This window comes from Heptranchias perlo, chromosome 35 (assembly GCF_035084215.1).
Source record: "Heptranchias perlo isolate sHepPer1 chromosome 35, sHepPer1.hap1, whole genome shotgun sequence".
In the NCBI taxonomy this organism is placed as follows: domain Eukaryota; kingdom Metazoa; phylum Chordata; class Chondrichthyes; order Hexanchiformes; family Hexanchidae; genus Heptranchias; species Heptranchias perlo.
Window position 1 is genome coordinate 21,301,160 of NC_090359.1, and position 11,933 is coordinate 21,313,092.

At 51.0% G+C, this 11,933-nt stretch overlaps 1 protein-coding gene across 1 annotated transcript in view; it reads right to left on the minus strand.

Moving 5' to 3' along the window:
* LOC137302167 (phospholipid scramblase 2-like) overlaps positions 1 to 9,906 on the minus strand; it is a 71,388-nt gene extending 61,482 nt beyond the window's left edge. The window contains exon 1 of the mRNA XM_067971832.1: positions 9,543 to 9,906. The gene's annotated coding sequence lies outside the window, so the exon portion shown is untranslated. The remainder of the gene's footprint in view (positions 1 to 9,542) is intronic.
* Between the last annotated feature and the right edge of the window lie 2,027 nt (positions 9,907 to 11,933).

The following is an 11,933-nucleotide window of genomic DNA, read 5'->3' on the forward strand; positions in this document are numbered from 1 at the left end:
TAGGACCCCCATCAAACTATACCAACATAGGACCCCCATCAAACTGTACCAACACAGGACCCCCATCAAACTGTACCAACATAGGACCCCCAACAAACTGTACCAACACAGGACCCCCATCAAACTATACCAACATAGGACCTCCATCAAACTGTACCAACATTGGACCCCCAACAAACTGTACCAACATAGGACCCCCAACAAACTGTACCAACACAGGACCCCCATCAAACTATACCAACATAGGACCTCCATCAAACTGTACCAACATAGGACCCCCAACAAACTGTACCAACATAGGACCCCCATCAAACTATACCAACATAGGACCCCCATCAAACTATACCAACATGGGACCTCCAACAAACTGTACCAACATAGGACCTCCATCAAACTGTACCAACATAGGACCCCCATCAAACTATACCAACATGGGACCCCCATCAAACTGTACCAACATGGGACCCCCATCAAACTGTACCAACATAGGACCTCCATCAAACTGTACCAACATGGGACCCCCATCAAACTGTACCAAAATGGGACCCCCATCAAACTGTACCAACATAGGACCTCCATCAAACTGTACCAACATGGGACCCCCATCAAACTGTACCAACATGGGACCCCCAACAAACTGTACCAACATAGGAACCCCATCAAACTGTACCAACATAGGACCCCCATCAAACTGTACCAACATATGACCCCCAACAAACTGTACCAACATAGGACCTCCATCAAACTGTACCAACATAGGACCTCCATCAAACTGTACCAACATGGGACCCCCATCAAACTGTACCAACATAGGACCCCCAACAAACTGTACCAACATAGGACCTCCATCAAACTGTACCAACATAGGACCTCCATCAAACTGTACCAACATAGGACCCCCAACAAACTGTACCAACATAGGACCTCCATCAAACTGTACCAACATAGGACCTCCATCAAACTGTACCAACATGGGACCCCCATCAAACTGTACCAACATAGGACCCCCAACAAACTGTACCAACATGGGACCTCCATCAAACTGTACCAACATGGGACCCCCATCAAACTGTACCAACATAGGACCCCCAACAAACTGTACCAACATAGGACCCCCAACAAACTGTACCAACATAGGACCCCCAACAAACTGTACCAACATAGGACCTCCATCAAACTGTAGCAACATAGGACCCCCATCAAACTGTACCAACATAGGACCCCCAACAAACTGTACCAACATAGGACCCCCAACAAACTGTACCAATATAGGACCCCCAACAAACTGTACCAACATAGGACCCCCATCAAACTATACCAACATAGGACCCCCAACAAACTGTACCAACATAGGACCCCCAACAAACTGTACCAACATAGGGCCTCCCAAAAACTATACCAACATAGGACCCCCAACAAACTGTACCAACATAGGACCCCCAACAAACTGTATCAACATAGGACCCCCATCAAACTGTACCAACATAGGACCCCCATCAAACTGTACCAACATATGACCCCCATCAAACTGTACCAACACAGGACCCCCATCAAACTGTACCAACATATGACCCCCATCAAACTGTACCAACATAGGACCCCCATCAAACTGTACCAACATAGGACCCCCAACAAACTGTACCAACATAGGACCCCCATCAAACTGTACCAACATATGACCCCCATCAAACTGTACCAACATGGGACCCCCATCAAACTGTACCAACATAGGACCCCCAACAAACTGTACCAACATAGGACCCCCAACAAACTGTACCAACATAGGACCCCCATCAAACTGTACCAACATAGGACCCCCATCAAACTGTACCAACATATGACCCCCATCAAACTGTACCAACATATGACCCCCATCAAACTGTACCAACATGGGACCCCCATCAAACTGTACCAACATAGGACCTCCAACAAACTGTACCAACATAGGAACCCCATCAAACTGTACCAACACAGGACCCGCATCAAACTGTACCAACGTAGGACTCCCAACAAACTGTACCAACATAGGACCCCCAACAAACTGTACCAACATAGGGCCTCCCAAAAACTATATCAACATAGGACCCCCAACAAACTGTACCAACACAGGACCCCCATCAAACTGTACCAACACAGGACCCCCATCAAACTGTACCAACACAGGACCCCCATCAAACTGTACCAACATAGGACCCCCATCAAACTGTACCAACACAGGACCCCCATCAAACTGTACCAACACAGGACCCCCATCAAACTGTACCAACATAGGACTCGCATCAAACTGTACCAACACAGGACCCCCATCAAACTGTACCAACACAGGACCCCCATCAAACTGTACCAACATAGGACCCCCATCAAACTGTACCAACACAGGACCCCCATCAAACTGTACCAACACAGGACCCCCATCAAACTGTACCAACACAGGACCCCCATCAAACTGTACCAACATAGGACCCCCATCAAACTGTACCAACACAGGACCCCCAACAAACTGTACCAACATAGGACCCCCATCAAACTGTACCAACATAGGACCCCCATCAAACTGTACCAACACAGGACCCCCATCAAACTGTACCAACATAGGACCCCCATCAAACTGTACCAACACATGACCCCCATCAAACTATACCAACATATGACCCCCATCAAACTGTACCAACATAGGACCCCCATCAAACTGTACCAACATAGGACCTCCATCAAACTGTACCAACATAGGACCTCCATCAAACTGTACCAACATAGGACCCCCATCAAACTGTACCAACATAGGACCCCCATCAAACTGTACCAACATATGACCCCCATCAAACTGTACCAACATAGGACCTCCATCAAACTGTACCAACATAGGACCCCCATCAAACTGTACCAACATAGGACCCCCATCAAACTGTACCAACACAGGACTCCCATCAAACTGTACCAACATAGGACCCCCATCAAACTGTACCAACACATGACCCCCATCAAACTATACCAACATATGACCCCCATCAAACTGTACCAACATCGGACCCCCATCAAACTGTACCAACATAAGACCCCCATCAAACTGTACCAACACATGACCCCCATCAAACTATACCAACATATGACCCCCATCAAACTGTACCAACACAGGACCCCCGTCAAACTGTACCAACATGGGACCCCCATCAAACTATACCAACATAGGACCCCCATCAAACTGTACCAACATAGGACCCCCATCAAACTGTACCAACATAGGACCCCCATCAAACTGTACCAACATAGGACCCCCATCAAACTGTACCAACATGGGACCCCCATCAAACTATACCAACATAGGACCCCCATCAAACTGTACCAACATAGGACCCCCATCAAACTGTACCAACATAGGACCCCCATCAAACTATACCAACATAGGACCCCCATCAAACTGTACCAACATAAGACCCCCATCAAACTGTAACAACATGGGACCCCCATCAAACTATACCAACATAGGACCCCCATCAAACTGTACCAACATCGGACACCCATCAAACTGTACCAACATAGGACCCCCATCAAACTGTACCAACATATGACCCCCATCAAACTGTACCAACAAAATGCTGCTTCCCCCCCCCCCCCCCCGCCCTCAAACTAACCTGGGGAACACCTACATCCAATTACCCCAACGAAGCCCGCCCGCTCAGAACATGCTGCAGGTCTGAACACTTGAGATGCTCACAGTGCAGAGCTGAATCGTGGAGACGCTCCCTGAGAGCCGGGATCATGAAATTTGGAGACGCTCCCTTGGGGGGTGAGGGTCTGTTTTTAATTTAGTTCATGAGGAACAGCAAGTATTGAAATGATGGGGAAATGAAACACAAAGAGCATCTTTCATTCAGTCTGATTCTGTTGTGCTCGGTGTTTTTGCGAGCTGGTTTGAAGCAGTTTCTTGTGTCCATCCTCTTCATTATTTTCTCCCTTTCGCTCCTGAAGGCGCTAACTCGGGTTGGGGGTTCTGTCTCCTGGGCACTCACTGCCCTGCGGTACCTCGCTACAGTGGCTGTTCTTTGTGGGGTGGGGGGTGGCGGGCCTGGACAGTGGGTGGGAGCGGAGCTCAGACCCACCCTGTCCTCAGCTGACCTGTACACGCACGCACTTACCAGCAGGGGTGGCTGTACGGCCACCAGGAGATGGAGACCTGGCTGATTTTGCTCCCCCCACTCCCCAAACTAACTGTCGCCCCCCTTCCTCCCCCCACCCCAAACTGGATCTCTTACTCTAAGGGTCAGCGTTACAGTTGAGGTGGGCGTCAGCCACTTGCTGGTAAGCAAGAAATCAAGTGCTCCCCCACGGGTAGCCCTCGCGCCTCGGAGTCAGAAGGTCGTGGGTTCGAGCCCCCACTCCAGAGACTTGAGCACAAAGTCCAGGCCGACACTCCCCAGTGCCAGTACCGAGGGAGCGCTGCACTGTCGGAGATGCCGTCTTTCAGATGAGACGTCAAACCGAGGACCTCCCAGGTGGACGTAAAAGTCCCATGGCCGCTGTTGAGAAGGAGAGCAAGGGGGGGAGTTCTCCCCAGTGTCCTGGGGCCAATAATCATCCCTCAACCAACATCACTGAAAACAGATTATGGGGTCATGAGCTGCTGTTCGTGGGATCTTGCTGTGCACAAATTAGCTGCCACATTTGCCTACGTTACAAGTGGCCACACTTCAAAAAAGTACTTCATCGGCTGTGAAGCCCTTTGAACATCCCGAGGTTGCTATACAAATGCACGATCTTTCTTTTTAACACCACAGCAACTTGGATATATATTGTAAAGTGGGAAGATGTCTGGGATGGGTTTCCAGGGGGGCAAAGGAGGCTCGGGGGGAGGTGGTTGAGGTTGCAGAGCCAGAAAATTGGGCCTGGGCGGTTTAAGGCCCCGTCACTGAAGGAGGAGCACAGGAATTGGGCCGGGGGGGGGTGGGAAGAGGTGAAGAACAGGAGGCGCGAGATGGAGCTACGGAAGGTCGGGGTTGCCAACTCTCCAGGAATTGCCCCTGGAGTCTCCAGGGATTAACGATTAATCTCCTGGGCACTGCTGTGAGCAGAAGATACTCAGGGAGAATAATCGTGGTACGACGGCAGAGTAGGGATAATGGGCATGTACTAAAATTGGCAGGTTGTGACTTGTGGTGTCCCACAGGGACCTGTACCAGGGCCTCAGCTTTTCCATTCTATTTATAAATGACTGAGACAAAAGGATAGGGAGCCATGTGTCCAAGTGTGCCGACGACACTAAGTGAGGTGACACAATGAGCAGTGTGGATGGGAACAGAACGTTTCAAAGGGACATTGTTAGATTAAGTGAGTGGGCAAAACCGCGGCTTGCGGAGTTCACCATGGGGGATGTGTGAGGCCACTCACTTTTGAACCTAAGAAAGATCAGAGTGTTTTCAAAATGGGGAGAAGCTCGGAACTGTGGAGGAGCAGAGAGATTGAGAGGTCCGTGTCCCAGGAATCACTAAAAGCTAGCGAACAGGTCCAAAAAGTAATTTAAAAGGCGAATGGAATGTTGGTCTTTATCTCAAGAGGGCTGGAATACAAAGGGATGTTACGTTACACTTTATCTAAAGCTCTGGTTGGACCCCCACCTGGAGCACTGCGTTCAGTTCTGGGCACCGCACCTCAGGAAGGATATATTGGCCTCGGAGGGGGTGCAGAGCAGATTCAGCAGAATGATACCGGGGATAAAAGGGTTAAATTATGAGGACAGGCTGCACAGACTCGGCTTGTATTCCCTCGAGTATAGAAGATTAAAGGCTGATCTAATTGAGTTGTTTAAGATAATTAAAGGATTTGATCGGGTCGATGGAAACTATATCCACTCTATCAAACCCTTTAATCAACTTAATGGGGCCAATATTTATCCCTCAACCAACATCACTAAAAATCAGATTATCTGGTCATTATCTCATCGCTGTTTGTGGGATCTTGCTGTGCGCAAATTGGCCGCCACATTTCCTACACCACAACAGTGACTACACTTCAAAAAAGTACTTAATTGGCTGTAAATCGCTTTGGGATGTCCTGTGGTCGTGAAAGGCACGACAGAAATGCAAGTTTGTCTTTCTTTCTCTCTCTCTCTCTCTCTTTCTCTTTCTTTCTCTCTCTCTCTGTCTCCCTCTTTCCCTCTCTCTTTCTCTCTCTCTTTCTCTCTCTCTCTCTTTCCCTCTCTCTCTCCCACTCTTTCTCTTTCTCTCTCGCTCTCTTTCTTTCTCTCTCTCTCGCTCTCTCTTTCTCTTTCTTTCTCTCTCTCTCTTTCTCCCTCTTTCCCTCTCTCTCTCTTTCTCTCTCTCTTTTTCTCTCTTTCTCTCTCTATTTCCCTCTCTCTCTCTCTTTCTCTTTCTCTCTCTCTCTTTCTCTCTCGCTCTCTTTCTTTCTCTCTCTCTCTCTTTCTCTTTCCCTCTCTCTCTCTCTTTCTTTCTCTCTCTCTCTCTCTCTCTTTCTCTCTCTTTCTTTCCATGTTACCTAGTGAGCTCCTGCTTCTCGTTTGCGATGGTCCCACATGGTTGACTAGCCTGGCACTGCCTAGGCTCTCGCTCAGAGTTAGCAACAGATGGCAGTGGGCATGGAACGGGAGCCCTCGGAGAGTTGCGGGGGTGGGGTTGGGGGGGAGGGGAAGAAGGATTGGGAGGTGGGGGGGAAGATGAGGGGAAACCTGACCGTTTCTCTCGTCCTGCAAGGGCGGCGGAGGGCAAATTCTTAGCTCCCGCTTGGCGCCCACCCCACGGTGGCACGGTTCGAATCGGGAGCCCACCGTGCCCGGGGGGGGGGGGGTCGAGGGGTAGAACCGCAGACCCCGCCCCCACCCCACGTCTCCGGCCTTCAGGCAAGGCTTCGGGCGGGATTCGAGGGCACGGGCAAAGCTCGACGCAGCCGCGATGGCGCGGACGGGAGGCGCGCCAGACGCCTGTCTCCCTCAGGTTACCTGCGACCACAGCGAGACTGTAAAACGAGGAAATAAGGTCATTCTCAAAGCCCCCTCCGTCCCCTTCAAAGCTGAGTTGGCGCCAGCGCGGTCGATAACGTCTCTCTCTCTCTCTCTCTCTCTCTCGTAACCCGGCCTCCCAAGCCCCGGGATTCTGCTGCAAAAATCCCCGGCCTTTGTCTCACGTGTAGAAAATACCACACAGCCGTTTTTAGAAAGTCGGAATTATTAGGGGAGAGGGTGGGGGCCGGGGGACGCTGTTAGCCTTGGCTTCTGAAGGCAGCTGATTGAAAACATCTGTTTCCTTCGAAGGAAAACAAAAGCTGCTGGCCATCAGTTAAAGCCACAGCCCCGTGTATTTAAGTTTAGCGATGAGACACGTTTGCACTTGTGGCACTGTTGCCTACCATAACTTGCATTTATTGGGCGCCTTTACTTCCCAAGATGCTTAAATCGGACCAAATTTGACACCGAGCCACACGAGGAGACATCAGGGCAGCTGAACGAAAGCTCGGTCAAAGAGGCAGGCTTTTAAGGAGCGTCTTAAAGGAGGAGAGAGAGGCGGAGAGGTTTAGGGAGGGAATTCCAGAGCTTGGGGCCTTGGCGGTGGAAGGCGCAGTGGCCAATGGGGGAGCGATGGAAATCGGTGGGGGGGGTGCGGAAGAGGCCAGAATTGGAGGAGCGCAGAGATCTCGGAGGGTTGTAGGGGCTGGAGGAGGGAATTCCAGAGCTTGGGGCCTTGGCGGCGGAAGGCACGGCCGCCAGTTCCTTCCGAGGCCTAGGCTTGGTAATTCTCTGACAGGTTCTCCACGTGGCCTGAGGGTTTCAGGTTTCAGTCTTGCCAAGTGCAGACCAGGCCACCTTGTAGGGCCAATTGTTCTACTTCAAATAGAGTCCTTCACTCGTTGTATGGGGCTAAAAGGAGGCAGGCTCACCAGCCCCGTGCCCTCTGGTGCCAGACCCCAGTTCAAGCAATGTCCTGCAGATGGGTAGGCCCTGATTCGAGGCCCAGAGGCACTCGGAACCGAAGAGGGCCACCAGTGAAGGGGAGGCAAATGTCCCTGGGCCTCGGCCTTGCGATATTTAGTTGCCATGTATCTGACCTGCAACAAATGGCGCCCCTGCTCTCCCTGGGAGGGTTAGATTCCATCAACACAGAGCTGTGAGAGGTGGTACCTGGTGCATTCAGGGCCAAGCAGTTATTCTATTGATTGGTTGAAAGAATTGATTACAAAATGGTCACCTGGTACACCTGGGTACGCCAGGACCAAAGATGGCAATGCTCCAGAGCTTGGGTACGCCAGGACCAAAGATGACAATGCTCCAGAGCTTGGGTACACCAGGACCAAAGATGGCAATGCTCCAGAGCTTGGGTACACCAGGACCAAAGATGGCAATGCTCCAGAGCTTGGGTACACCAGGACCAAAGATGGCAATGCTCCAGAGCTTGGGTACGCCAGGACCAAAGATGGCAATGCTCCAGAGCTTGGGTACGCCAGGACCAAAGATGGCAATGCTCCAGAGCTTGGGTACACCAGGACCAAAGATGGCAATGCTCCAGAGCTTGGGTACCCACAGTAGGTGGAGTGCTAATGCCAATTATGTTAAACAAAAAGAAGCATCAGATTATCAAGTCAGCAGGAAATTTCACAGGAATCATTAGGAAATTCTGACTCAACTGACAGAGGTCCATTCTGGGGACATGTTTTGTGAGGTGGGTGTACGGGGCTGGGGGCACGGGGACACAGACTATACAACACATATATAGACTGGATCCACTATGTGGCAAGAAGTGACCAGGAGGGTAGCACCACGTACATGGGTATAACTAATAGGGAACTCTACACCGACCGCAGATGGATCGGTTAATCAACAGGACAAGGCTGAGAGCCACGTCACTGATCGCAGGCGGCCGTCCCTACAGGATAAGAAAAGAACTTGCATTTATATAGCGCCTTTCACGACCGCAGGACGTCCCAAAGTGCTTCACAGCCAATTAAATACTTTTGAAGTGTAGTTGTAACGTAGGAAACATGGCGGCTCAATTTGCGCACAGCAAGATCCCACAAACCGCGATGCGATAAATGATCAGATCATCTGGTTTTTTTTTCTCAGTGATGTTGGTTGAGGGATAAACATTGGCCCCAGGGGGTAGAACTCCCCCTGCGCTTCTTCGAAATAGCGGCCGCGGGATCCACCCGAGAGGGTGGCGGGGGGGGGCACAGGGCCTCAGTCCTCTGACAGTGTAGCGCTCCCTCAGTACTGGCACTGTGGGGTTAAGTCTCTTGAAGTGGGGTTTGAACCCGCGACCTTCTGACTCAGACGAGCGAGTTTGCGCGACCCGCTGAGCCACAACCCGAGAGCTGACAGTCGCAGGAAGCATTCGTTCCTAGATCTGTAACGACAGACATCTGTAGTTTGTGTGGAGTAGGAAGGACTGAACGAGGGGGCCCAGGATACTTTGAAAGGTTCCGATTTTTTTTTTTTTCCGCTTCCACAGCAGTAAACAAGGAAGTTTAAGCAAAAACACCGATTTCCCGCTCCCTCCCCTTGCCCCGTGCCGACCCCCCCGACCTCTCCCCGCTGCCCTTACCTGTTAATGATCAGCTCCGACCCGCAGCTCCTCGTTACGACCTCCCAACAGCTGAAATATGATGTAGCTCTTTTGTTCTTAGGGAACTTCCTCCTTAGCTCTGGGGGGGGGGGCCCCGGACTGACGGCCGATCTCTTCGGGTTTCCCGACTTATGGGCGGAACGCACGGGGCGTCTGTCTCTCTCTCTCTCTCTCTCTCTCTCCCCGCCCTCGCTCTCTGGGCGTGTGCGCTGGGCTGAGGCAGGCGGGGACCTTACACGCCAGGAGACTTCGACTAGTTCACCAAGTTCTCTCCCTCTCCCGGTGTTATTGTCTAGCCCAAGTTGCCGTAGGAACTGAATAGAGCAGCTGGAAGAGAGAGAGAGAGAGAGAGAGAGAGAGGGAGGAGTGCAAACTATGCAAAAACATGTCAAGAGGGAGCCTCCGACGACTACCGGGGTCATGGCAAAACCAGACAAGAGGGAATCGGTCCTCACTCTGCTCTGTTCTTTATTAACCCCTTTTCTGCCAAGTCTCTTCTGCGTAGATCTCTGGAACCGTCCCACAAACCCTCCGAGATCTCTGCGCTCCTCCAATTCTTGCGCATCTCCCACTTTCTTCGCCCCGCCATTGGCGGCCGTGCCTTCCGTCGGCTCGGCCATAGACTCTGGAATTCCCGCCCTAAACCTCTCCGCCTCTCTCTCCCTCCTCCTTTAAGACGCTCCTTAAAACCTACCTCTTTGGCCAAGCTTTTGGTCACCTGTCCTGATGTCTCCTGTCCTGGTGTCAAATTTTGTCTGATTAACGGCCTAAAGTGCGTTAATGGCACTATATAAATGCAAGTTGTTGATGTACCGCTGACAGACTGGTTTGTGCACTTTGTCCTAAATCCCTGGCAGGTGAAGCCTGCTGAATTCAGTTTCTACTGAGGCCATAATAGATTCAGTGACTCAGTGTGTCGCACTCACACCTCTGAGGTCAGGAGGTCTATGGGTTCGAAGTCCCACTCCAGAGGCTTGAGCATGTAATCCAGGCCGACACTCCCAGCGAGGGAGTGCTGCACTGTCGGAGGTGCCGCCTTTCAGGTGAGACGTTAAACTGAGTCTGTCCTCTCAAGTATAGAAGCCCCCACAGCTGCTCTTGGAAGACGAGCAGGGGAGTTCTCCCTGGTGCCCTCCCTCGACTAACATCGCTAAAAGACTCTCTGACACCTCCCCCTGGACCAGGACCCCACTGCCAAACACAAGCCATCGTGTCACTGACCTCATCTCCTCTGGAGATCTTCCCCTCATGGTCCCCCAGCCCCGCACAGCCCACTCCTACCTCCTTCCCAAGATCTACAAACAGGACTGCCCCGGGAGACCCATCGTTTCAGCCCGTTCATTGAAATTTATGGCCATTCGGCCCATCGTGTCCGTGCCGGCCGAAAAAAGAGCCATCCGGTTTAATCCCACTTTCCAGCTCTGTAGGTTACAGCGCTTCAAGTGCACGTCCAGGTACTTTTTAAATGAGTTGAGGGTTTCTGCCTCTACCACCCTCTCAGGCCGTGAGTTCCAGACCCCCACCGCCCTCTGGGTGAAAACATTTCTCCTCAGCTCCCCTCTAATCCTTCTACCAACTACTTTAAATCTATGCCCCCTGGTTATTGACCCCTCCGCTAAGGGAAATACGTCCTCCCTATCCACTCTATCTCGGCCCCTCATAATTTTATACCTCAATTAAATCTCCCCTCAGCCTCCTCTGTTCCAAGGAAAACAACCCCAGCCTATCCCATCTTTCCTCATAGCTAAAATTCTCCAGTCCTGGCAACATCCTCGTAAATCTCCTTTATACCCTCTCCAGTGCAATCACATCCTTCCTGTAATGTGGTGACCAGAACTGTACACAGTACTCAAGCTGTGGCCTAACCAATGTTTTATACAGTTCCAACATAACATCCCTGCTCTTATATTCTATGCCTCGGCTAATAAAGGAAAGTGTACCATATTCCTTCTTAACCACCTTATCTACCTGTCCTGCTACCTTCAGGGATCTATGGACATGCACTCCAAGGTCCCTTTGTTCCTCTACACCTCTCAGTATCCTCCCATTTATTGTGTACCCCCTTGCCTTGTTTGCCCTCCCTAAATGCATTACCTCACACTTCTCCAGATTGAATTCCATTTGCCACTTTTCTGCCCACCTGACCAGCCCATTGACATCTTCCTGCAGTCTACAGCTTTCCTCCTCACTATCAACCACACGGCCAATTTTTGAGTCATCTGCAAACTTCTCAATCATGCCCCCTACATTTAAGTCCAAATCATTAATATATACCACAAAAAGCAAGAGACCTAGTACAGAGCCCTGCGGAACCCCACTGGAAACAGCCTTCCAGTCACAAAAACACCCGTCGACCATTCCCCTTTGCTT